The sequence below is a fragment of the Phacochoerus africanus genome, chromosome 4, assembly GCF_016906955.1.
Source record: "Phacochoerus africanus isolate WHEZ1 chromosome 4, ROS_Pafr_v1, whole genome shotgun sequence".
NCBI lineage: Eukaryota > Metazoa > Chordata > Mammalia > Artiodactyla > Suidae > Phacochoerus > Phacochoerus africanus.
Genome location: NC_062547.1, coordinates 149,064,524 through 149,076,597, shown reverse-complemented (window position 1 = coordinate 149,076,597; position 12,074 = coordinate 149,064,524).

The window sequence follows — 12,074 nt, the reverse complement described above, 5'->3', positions numbered from 1 at the left end:
AAGCAGAGTGCCCTTGAGGACACTTGAAAAGGGTGGATGGACCAGTCCTTGACAGTCTAGTGCAGCATTTTCACTTCTCCCACCCCCTTGCCACATGGACCTGGGTCACCAGGGGCCATCAGTGCAGTTCTTGGTCACGGAGGACTGAACCATTGTTGAACCTGACCCAGCTGAGGCAGGAAGGTTCTCACAGAATTACCTAAAGTGGACGGTATTACAGGACTGAACTCATAAAGCACAATGACAATATGGCAGTGGTCTAGTCCAGAATAAAACACTATGTGCTTCTGCTACTGAGTTCTCCAGGGTTGTCCTGGTCCTACCCTTCCCGGGGAACTTCTCTAAAAACAATTCCAGCGTATTGTCAACAAATCTTGTGTTTGTCTTCCTACTTGTACACACTAAGCCAGGATAGGCTTGCCTTCCACACAAAGAACCCTTAACCATGAAGATAGCTACGCAAAGAGTGCACACCCACTAAATTCTGAAAAATACATGACTTCCTTCAATCAATTTATATAATCCAGAGACGTCCAGTTCCTTTTTATTCCTAACTTCACTGAAATAGAATTGACATATAGCACTGTGTAAATTTACGATGTACAACCTGATGCCCTGATATGCTTAGACATTGCAAAACGATTACCGCAACGAGGTTAGTTAACACATTCACCCCTCACACCGTTACCATTATTGTCACAAGGAGAATTTTTAAGGCTTACTTTCTTCGCCACTGTCAAGTGCACGGTACAGTATGAACTAGAGTCCCCGTGCTGTACATTGGATCCCTAACTTATTCATCCTCTCCCTGGAAGTTTGTAAACTTTAGCAAGCTCGGCCATTTCTCCCACCACTTCCTCTGCCCCTGGCAACCACCAACCTCCTCTCTACTTTGATGACTTCCATTTTTTCTAGGATTTCACATGTAAGTGAGGTCATATAATATTTGTCTTTCACTGTCTATTTTCCTTCACTTAGCCTAATGTCCTCACCATTTATTTATTTTGTTGCAAATGGCAGGGTTTCCTTCTTTTTAAGGTTGAATAATATTCCATTGTTTGTGTATGTACCACATCTTCTTTATCCATTCATCCATTGGCAGGCACGAGTTGTTTTCATGTCTTGTCTGTTGGAATTAATGCTGCGTTGAACATGGAGATGCAGGTATCTCTTTGAGATAGCGATTTTATTTCCTTTAGAAAATAGAAGTAGGGTTGCTGGTCACAGGTAGTTCTACTTTTATTTTTTTAGGAAATGGTTTTCATTATGGCTGCACCATTTTACCTTCCCACCAACAGTGTACAGGGGTCTCCTTTTCTCCGTCCCCTTGCTAGCACTTGTTATCTCGCATCTTTGATAGTAGTCATTTTAGCAGGTGCGAGATGATATTTCCTTATGACCTTGATTTGCATTTCCCTGATGACCAAGGATGTTGAGCACCTTGTATGTCAGCCATTTGTATGTCTTCTTTGGGAAAAAATGTCTATTCAGGTCCTTTTCCCATTTTTTTTAATAAAAAAAATTGCTACTGAGCAGCATGAGTTCTTTTTATTTTAGAAGGTAATCCCTCACCATGTATATGATTTGCAAGTCTTTACTCCCATTCCAATGGTTATCTTTTTATCATGTTGATCATTTCAATACTGTGCTAATTTTAAACATCATATCCTTTTCACCAAAGTTACCTAAGATTTCTGTGATATTCAGCATCTGACATGCAGACTGATTCTTCCAAACAGATGTACCCAAATACCTCTTCAGATCCTGAGGGTCTAATTTGTGCCTGGGAAATATATTTGCTATAAGTTCAGTAATCAGTGTACTCCCTATGTGAGGGAGACATGCCCTTTCAGAGCGTCTGTCTTTATCATCATCCATTTGTTGTACAATTTGAAACCATTCTCTCTTGTTGGTAAAAGAGCAAAACATAGCACAGCAAAATGAAGAACAACAACAACAAAGCAGGTACTAAATCGGTACTGGATTTGGTGCACTGCAAAGAAATATCTAAGATGTCCTGTGACCTATGGAGATTTTGAAGTTTCCCAATTGCTTGACGAGGCACGTTTCCTCTTCCTACCCCTTGTTACCTCTCTTCCCGCCCTCCAATGAGACCCCTCTCTGCAGATGGCAGGGACACCTGTTTTTGAAGAGATAGAATCTCTTGCATCTTCATGGTGTTTCTCTTTTATGATCCCTTCACCCTATCATCTCGCTGTCATCCTGCAATTGCAGTCCAGTGGATGAAACCTGGTCAGGCATTATTTTCTCCACACGAAGACAAGAAACCTGAGGTTCAAGGGAGATAATCAACGTCACGTCCAAGACAGAAGAGCTGATGGAGCCTGAGTGGGAGGGCGGTCTGACCTCCAACACAGCTCTGCTGTCCTGTGACACCCTGAGGATGTAATCCACAGCATCACATCCCAACGTCTCAACTGTGACGCCAGCACTCGAGGGAATTTATGGCTTGCACTTCATAGAAAGGCTGAGCAGAGAGAGTACTTCTCTTAAAGTGTAATTTGAACTGTGTCAGCTGCTTCTGCTACTTCCCATCTCACGCTGAGCAAAAGCCATATTTTACATCTTTCTTTCGGGGTGGCTGAGAGCCTGCCTGAGCTACCTGTGTCACGTTGCTTCTGCTGCCACTTTCGCCTTTGTTCCCTCCGCTCTGGCCCCCCGGGGCCCTGGCTGTTCTATAATATTCCAGCCATGTGCTTTCCTCAGAGCCTGGCATTTACTCTATCTGTTGCCTAAAATGCGTTCCCCCAGACGGCCACGTGGCTTGCTTCCTCTGTTCTTTAAACCTATTCTTGGAGATCACCTTCACCATGAGACTTTGTTGGGTGCTCTGCTGAGAAGTGCACCATCTGACCCCCCATCTCTTACCCCTGTGGGCGGCTGTATTTTGCTCCATAGAACTCAATGATTAGCATAGTGTTAACTTTTTTTAATTGATTTTGTTCTTTTTTATGCACCCTCAGCAGACTGTAAGCTCCATGAGGCAGTGATTTAATTTCTTTTGCTCAATATTCCTGGAACTATAGAGAACAGCTAGAGCAGAAACTGTCAGAGAATAATTGGCCACTAAATATTTGTTGTATTCTGTATTAAGTAAGAAATTGAAATCGTAAACTTTCTACCTAGCACAAGAGAGTAAGGATGCAAAGCTGGATGTTCCATAGTTCTTGACTTCAAGGAGCTCACAATCTTGATGCATATTCTCAATTAACCATGCTCAGCACGGTGTGGTATAACCAAGGCACAGAACCAGGGTAGCCATTAATGCTCCCTTGGAAGAGCTGGGAAGACTTCTCAGGGGAATGATATTGGAGCTGTATCTAGACAGAGAGAAAGGATTTGGAGACAAGGAGAAAGTGGATGAACAATCATTAAACACAGAGGACAACTTAAACCAAAGCTCAGACTGTGACAATGCTTGGCATTCAACGGTGGCCCTTCCAAACTACCTATGTTGGTTAAAAAATAGATATCTTTGGGTCATTACCCATGTTTAGACCTCCAGAAATGTCACGTCATTTAATCCTCACTTCAGGAATTCGATATTAGTATTCACTTTTGACATTATGCAGTTGAGAACCTGGAAGTTTAAGGAAACTGCCCGAAATCACCCACATCACTTACACTGGAGCCTGAACTTGAAGACAAATCTGTGTGAGTCCAAAGCTCCTGGTTTTCACTTTACACAGGTCTTTTTTTGGTCAAGTTCAGGCTCCAGCAGTAGGGTTTGCTTTTTTTTTTTTTTTTTGTCAGAAACTTTCAAAATGTAGCAATTCCCTAACTGGCCCAAATTGACACCCTATGGACAAAAATTAGCTTAGATCTATATCTCACAAGGTATGAGTAAATTTTTACTTTATTGAGGCATAACTGATGTATAATAAACTGCGCATATTTCAAGTATACAATTTGAAGAGTTTTACAATGTATATACCCACAAAACCACCACTACCATCAAGATAATGAATACATCCATTACTCTCGATGGTTTTCTCTTGCCATTTGTAGCTCATTCCTCCCTCTACCACCCCCTCTTCTAGCCACAATCAACCACAGATTTGCTTTTTGATAACCATAGATTAGCTTGCATTTTATAGAATTCTGAGATTGACTTAGTTGTCCTTAGCGGTCCCATACCATGTTTTTAGTTCTGTCTCAGGCACCGAGACAACACTTACCACAACTGGTTGGCTTATGTGGGAGGAAGCCAAAATACATTATTGATGTACTTCTAGCTCCAGGTAATATGTGAGGGAATTCAGGGAGACTTCCAGCTTTTCAGTACGAGCTTCTTACCAAGGGGGGTAGAGAATGGAGTGTTAGGACTTAAAGCCAGACTAATTGTAGAAAACCTTGAGGGTAAACTAGTCAGATTTGTTTCCCCTGCACCACAGTGGGAGCTCCTAATCATAAGCTACTTATTGAAGGAGTTCCCACTGTGGCTCAGCAGAAACAAACCCAACTAGTATCCATTAGGACGTGGGTTTGATCCCTGGCCTTGCTCAATGGGTTAAGGGTCTGGTGTTGCTGTGAGCTACAGTGTAGGTCGCAGATGCAGCTCGGATCTGATGGTGGTATGGCTTTGACTTAGGCCGGAAGCTGAAGTTCTGACTTGACCCCTAGCCTGGGAACTTCCATATGCTATGGGTGTGGCCTTAAAAAAAAATACTTACTGAAATTATTACTGTGCTCCATGTACTATGCTAGGTACTGGACGCTTCCCTCTTGGAGTCACAGAGTGGGAGAGACAAATAATGACCACACTTTGACACCTAAGTAAAGAAGTATATTTGAGAGACATGCTCTGGAAGGAAGGAACATGATTCTAACCAATGTTTCTCACCTGGATGGAGGGAGGGTTTCCTAAGATAGGAAGACCTGAGCTGTGATCTGGAAAAATGAAAAAAAAAAATGACGTGTAGGAAATGAGAAAAAATTCAGCAGACGTAAACTAAGGGGAAGCACTTACAAGTGAACAGAATTTGCAAAAGCCCTGCATCAGGCTTCTCCAGTTCCAGAAGGTCAAGATGTCTGGGAAACGAAGGCAGCAAAGGAGGAAAGCACCTGCTCAGCCTATAGGACCTCATAGGCGTGGTCAGGAGTTCATCCTTAACCCTAAGAGCAATGGAAAGCCACCAAAGGATTTTAAGCATGAGGATGAGAATGATCATCAGTATGTGTTGAAAGGATCCTTTGGCTGCTGTGAGCACCAGACTGAGGGGTCAGAGTAGAAACCGGAAGCCTGCTAGGAAGCTCGTACAGGAGCTGAGAGACACTTGGATGAGGCCATGTCAGTGCAGGTGAACACGAAAGGAATCAAGAGGGTATTAGGAGATGAGGCGGATAGGACGGAAGAGGGGCTGAGTTGGAAATGATGTGTCAGGGAAAGGGATAAAAAAATGACTCCCAGGTTGTCTGGCTAATAAAACTGGACATGTGGTGGTGCCATTCATGGAGATGGGGAGACTGGATACAAAACTGCCCATGACTCTTCTGGCTCCTAGGATAGAACCAGTGCTGTTACCATGACATCCACACATGGTTTCTCCTCTGTCTGCCTGTCCTCATTTCGCAACCCTTGCTCCTTCGCGTGGGTTTCAGCCGCACGGATGCTCTTTCAGTTCTTTGAAGAAACCAAGTTCTCCTGGCCCTCAGGATATCGGCATACTCAGGAACTTCAAGCCAGAATATTCCTTGGCCAAGATGAGTTCTTTACGAACTCAAGTCCCAACTCAAATGACCCTGCCAAACAGAGGGTATCCTTGACTCGGAATAAAAGAGAAGCTCTTGTCATTATTACCATTCTTAAAAACCCTATTCCTTTCTTGTACTGTTCTGGTCATTATTCATTGATTGATTGATTTACTTAGTCTTTTGTCTTATTAGGGCCTCACCCACGGCATATGGAGGTTCCCAGGCTAGGGGTCCAATCAGAGCTCTAAGCCTCCAGCCTACACCACAGCCACAGCAACTTGGGATCCGAGCCGCGTCTGCAACCTACACCACAGCTCACGGCAATGCCAGATTCTTAACTCCCTGAGCGAGCCCAGGGATCGAACCCACATCCTCATGGACCCTAGTCAGGTTGGTTAACCACTGAGCCACGAATGGAACTCCTGGTGGTAATTTACAATCATCTATTTACCTGTATTTACTTGCCCGGCTTCTGTGTCTCTCTTTACACTGCAAAATCTGTGGGACCATGTTTGTGTTATCACTGTGTGCTCAATTTTTGGCAAAGATACCATAAACAGTATTCAGTCACCACTTGCTGAATTTAAAATATAAAGAGTTTATAGAGAGAACCTCATTAATAACCAACAATTGTTACCATGACTATTAGACATATTAGTGGCTACAATTATTTAATCAGGAAGCAAGTTCTCATCTGACCAAGACACACACCTGGCTGGTGGCAGAGCAAAGACTGCGCTTTTTAAAAACGCTCAAAATAAAGCCAGAAGTAGTTCATAGAAAGAAGGAGCATCAGATAATTTTCCCCTAGTTGTGTTTCCCACAGAAAAATTGAACACAATAGACGGTGCTGATGGAGTTCCCGTCACGGCGCAGTGGTTAACGAATCCGACTAGGAACCGTGAGGCTGAGGGTTCGATCCCTGGCCTCGCTCAGTGAGTTAAAGATCCAGCGTTGCCCTGACCTGTGGTGCAGGTCGCAGACGCGGCTCGGATCTGGAGTTGCTGTGGCTGTGGTGTAGGCCGGCTGCTACAGCTCCGATTAGACCCCTAGCCTAGGAACTTCCATATGCTGCAGGAACGGCCCTAGAAAAGGCAAAAAGTGAAAAAGTCAAAAAAAAAAAGAAGTTGCTGATATTTCTTATTATTTATCTTGAATAGATATGTAAATAAAATGTTTTAAAGGCTAACAACCTGTGAGCACCCCCTGCTGTCTTTTATCTGCTTCAACAGCCTTCAAGCTTTCCAACTGGTTCTTTTTCATAATCTGTCTGTATTATTTGACTTAAAGATCAAGGCCAGAAATAATATGATTCATACAATGCATCTACAGACCCTCCAATACATCAAGCCAAAAAAAGGGATTTATTGCTTTCTTGGGCAGAACAGTCATAGCCTAAACATCATCTTGTGTCCCTAATCCATCTTTGTGGCTGGATCTTCTCGGATTTCAGCAACCCCAGATCCCAACTGCTCTTTTAAGTGGAAATTTGTGAGTAGGTATCAAAATTTTAAACACCAAAAAATTCTTTGCACTACATTTCTACCTCCAAGAGTTTTCTGTTGGGATAAGTACAAAAATAAATGTAAATGCATGGATGTTTACTGTAGAGCTTTTTATAATAACAAAAAATACGCTAGAAACAATTTAAATATTCACATAGATGTCAGTTTTTTGTTTTTTGGTTTTTGTTTTTTTTTTTATCTTTTTGCCTTTTCTAGGGCCACTCCCATGGCATATGGAGGTTCCCAGGCTAGAGGTCCAATCAGAGCTGTAGCCGCTGACCTACACCAGAGCCACAGCAATGGGGGATCTTAGCTGAGTCTTTGACCCACACCACAGCTCACAGCAACACCAGACCCTTAACCCACTGAGCAAGGCCAGGGATCGAACCCGCAACCTCATGGTTCCTAGTCGGATTCATTAACCACCAAGCCACGACGGGAACTCCAGATGTCAGTTTAAATAAGGTATCCTTACTCATATATGAATGCTTCTAAATGTGCAGAAAATATTTTGAAAAATCACATAGAACTGTTAACAGGTTTCATTGTGGGATTTAAGGAAGAAAGGAATAAAGTTACATACGTGGTCATATGCATATATCATTACATACATAATCATACATACATATATATCATATAGTTATATGGCTTATGTTAAGTTGCATATGACATATATTTCCATATTCAGATTATTTTCATAATGTTGTAAATTAAACGCTGTATGTTTTGATAATCGTAGCATCACATCGCAGAGTTGTGAGAAATGACAGATCTCACATATTCTCTCCTGTTTTCCCAAATGGCAATATCTTGCCAAACTATGTTATATCAAAACCAGTATATTGATGCTGATACGGACAAGATACAAAGCCTTTCCATCACCATAAAGTTCTCTCCCGGGGCCCTCATACGACACACTCCCTTCCCTCCTACCCCCACGCCCGCCTTAGGTCTTAGAATTACAAACATATTTTCCTTTCCTATAATTTAATCATTTTGAGAATGTTTATGTCTATAGGAATGGGATTATACAGTAGTTAACTTTGGGAGACTGACTTTTTTCACTTAGCCTCATTCTCTGAAGATGCACACAGGCTGTCATGTGTATCACGTCAGGTGGTTCAACCACTCATTCACTGAAAGACAACTGAGTAGTTTCGAGGCTTTGATGATTACTTGTGTACTGATTTTTGCATACACATAAATTTCATTTCTCTCAACAAATGCCTAGGAGTACAACTGCTGGGTTGGGAGTTCCCATCGTGGCTCATTGGTTAACGAATCCGACTAGGAACCATGAGGTTGTGGGTTCGATCCCTGGCCTCGCTCAGTGGGTTAAGGATCCGGCATCACCGTGAGCTGTAGTGTAGGTCGCAGATGCGGCTAGGATCCCGTGTTGCTGTGGCTGTGGTGCAGGCCAGCAGCTATAACTCCGATTCAACCCTCCATATGCCTCAGGAGTGGCCCTAGAAAAGACAAAAAGACCAAAAAAAAAAAAAAAAAAAGCATTTGCTGGGCTGTATGTTTACTTTTTAAAGAAAATGTCATGATATTTTTCCAGAATAGCTGTACCATTCATATTCACAGCAGCAATGTATGAGTGATCCAATTTTTCTATATTCTTGCCGGCATTTGGTGTTATCACCTTGATAATAATTTTATCAGCTTCTGCCAGTATTTAGCATTGGCCTCTATCTATGTTCCCAAACAGAGTCTGTCCTCTAATTCCTTCTTAACTGAACCATTCCCTCTGATATACTCTCAGGAAAAAACCTCCAGCCCCAGTAGATTGCCGTGTTACATCTATTATGCAAAGCCTGGGGACACAGAACTCTTCCGCCTTGAATGAAGGCAGAATCATCCTCAAATATGTAAAATGCAGCAAGCTGGGAGCAATAGTCATGAGTAGCTTGACACGATGACTGATGGGAGAGAGCAAAAGGGTCAACCCCACAAGATAAACTTAAGAGAAAGAAATCCACACATTAAATAAACACAAACTCAGCGCTCACCACCTACAGGCTCTGTGCCGTGTGCTGAGGCTACAGACACAAATAAGTTGAGTAACCTACCCTTTGGGCTTCACAGACTAGAGAGTTTGAAACGATTATGCAAATCAGTATGTCTCATTCTGGGCTATGAATATGTCTGTCGGTTTATCGTAGTGTCTGACTTTTTTTCAATCAGCATGAAAAAAACTGCCAATGATTTTGAAGCTGGGGAATGACTCAATAGTATTCTAAGAACCCTCTTTGCTGCTGTGTAACGGCTGGATCAGAAAAGATCAGCTCTGGGAAGACAGAGGTCATTTGGGAGATTAACACAAGTAGTCTGATGAGAAATTACAAGGTTTGGGGAAAAGCAGTAGCAGGAGTGATGACGAAAAAATGTACATGATAAATAGGAAAAAGGCTTATATCTAATAGGAGTCTCTTACCAACCAGAAAGTGAGGCTGAGAAGAGGGGTACTTAGACTAATTCCCAAGTTTCTGGCGCACATAATGAGAAAAATAGTGCTACATGATGAGACAAGAAATTAGAACACTGGAGGAGTTCCTGCTGTGGCACAGCGGGTTAAGAATCTGACTGCAGCGGCTCAGCTCACTGGGGAGGCGCAGGTTCAATCCCCAGCCCGATGCAGTGGTAATGGATCTGGCATTGCCACAGCTGGGGCAGAGGTTGCAGCTGTGGCTTAGAATTGATCCCCAGCCCCGGAACTTCCATACGCTGTGGGTGCAGCCAAAAAAGAAAAAAAAATTGGAACACCAGGGTGTGTTTTGAAAGGCACACAAGAAGTCTAGATATACGTCTGTTAAGCGGAACATTAAAAAAAGGGCATCGGGAGTTCCCGACGTGGCGCAGTGGGTAACGAATCTGACCAGGAACCATGAGGTTGCGGGTTCGGCCCCTGCCCTTGCTCAGTGGGTTAATGATCCGGCATTGCCGTGAGCTGTGGTATAGGTTGCAGACGCGGCTCGGATCCCGCGTTGCTGTGGCTCTGGTGTAGGCCAGTGGCTACAGCTCCGATTTGACCCCTAGCCTGGGAACCTCCATATGCCGCAGGAGCGGCCCAAAGAAATGACCAAAAAAAAAAAAAAAAAAGGCATCTATTGGAGAAAACTTACAGATAATTCGGTCACTTCTTCTCAAAGAAAAACTATAGGTTGCAGCTGTAGGTTTTAGAATTCCTAGCATGGAGATCATATTGACGGCTACGGGAACACGAGAGGGCCCAGTGAAGGCTATGTATACAGTGAGGAGAGAAGAGGAATCAAGTTTAGAATCTTTGGAGGCATCAACATTCAGAGAAGTCAGGAAAATAAGGGCTTTTTAAAGAAACTGAGAAATAATGGTCGAATAGCAAGAAGGATGCTAGAAGTGGGAGGAGAGATAATCAGGCTGAGCCAAAAATTACACGTAGCCTGGCGGTACCTCAGGCGGCAATTACGTAGAAGTAGTCGAGTCATACAGCAAGTTCCATTATGTTCACCCATATTTGTAGCATTGTATATGCCCTTCCTACCCAAGTCAGGCATGGTTATGTGACTTGCTTTGGTCAATGAAATAGGACAGGACCATTTCCAAGGAGAAGATTCAAAAATTAGCCCGTGGTTCCCTGAGTTCTCTTTCTCCATGTGCCATGAGGATCAAAAATACTCCAGACAAAGACTGTTCCATCAGTTCTGAGTCACAGAATCCAGGCAACATGGACAGAGGTGTAGCCAACTCAGGACGGCCACCACGTATGAGAAAGAATTTAAAGTGTTATGGATGTAAGCCCCTGAGATGTGGAGTTATTTATTACCACAACTGGGCATTCGTGTCTACCCTTAATAGATTCGGGTAAATCAAGAAAGGAAAACAGCAAGTTTTATAAAGTTCAATAATTTTAGTTGTAAGAAAGCACAAGGGGAGTTCCTGTCGTGGTGCAGTGGTTAACGAATCTGACTAGGAACCAGGAGGTTATGGGTTCGGTCCCTGCCCTTGCTCAGTGGGTTAAGGATCCGGCGTTGCTGTGAGCTGTGGTGTAGGTTGCAGACGCGGCTTGGATCCCGCGTTGCTGTGGCTCTGGTGTAGGCCGGTGGCTAAGGCTCCGATTCAACCCCTAGCCTGGGAACCTCCATATGCTGCGGGAGCAGCCCAAGAAATGGCAAAAAGACAAAAAAAAAAAACAAAAAACGCACAAGGGTTAGGAAATGTCAGGAATCCAAGACATGGAAGCAACCTAAACATCCATCAACAGATGAATGGATAAAGAAGATGTGGTACATAGACACAATGGAATACTACTCAGCCATTAAAAAGAATGGAATAATGCTTTTGCCGCAACATGGGTGGGCCTACAGACTATCGTGTTAAGTGAAATAAGTCAGAAAGGGAAAGGTAAATACCGTAGGATATTACTTAAATGTGGAATCTAAAATATAACACAAACGAGCATATCTACAAAACAGAAGTAGACCACAGACATGGAGAGCAGACTTGTGGGTGGTGGAGGGATGGATTGGGAATTTGGGGTTAGGAGATGCAAACTACTATGTATAGAATGGACAAAAAACAAGGTCCTAGCTGTATGGACAGGAAACTATATCAGTATCCTGTGATAAACCACAATAGAAAAGAATACAAAAAAGCATTATATAATTCAATCACTTTGCTGAACAGCAGAATTTAACGCAACCTTGTGAATCAACTCTACTTCGATAAAATAAATTTAAAGAAAAAATAAATGGCAGGAATCAAGATAATCCTCACAGAGGAAATGACAGGACCCAATCATGAAACAGAAACTATTCGAATGCTGGAACAGGGGGAATGTAATGCACAGAATTGATTCAGTAGATGATAGAAGAC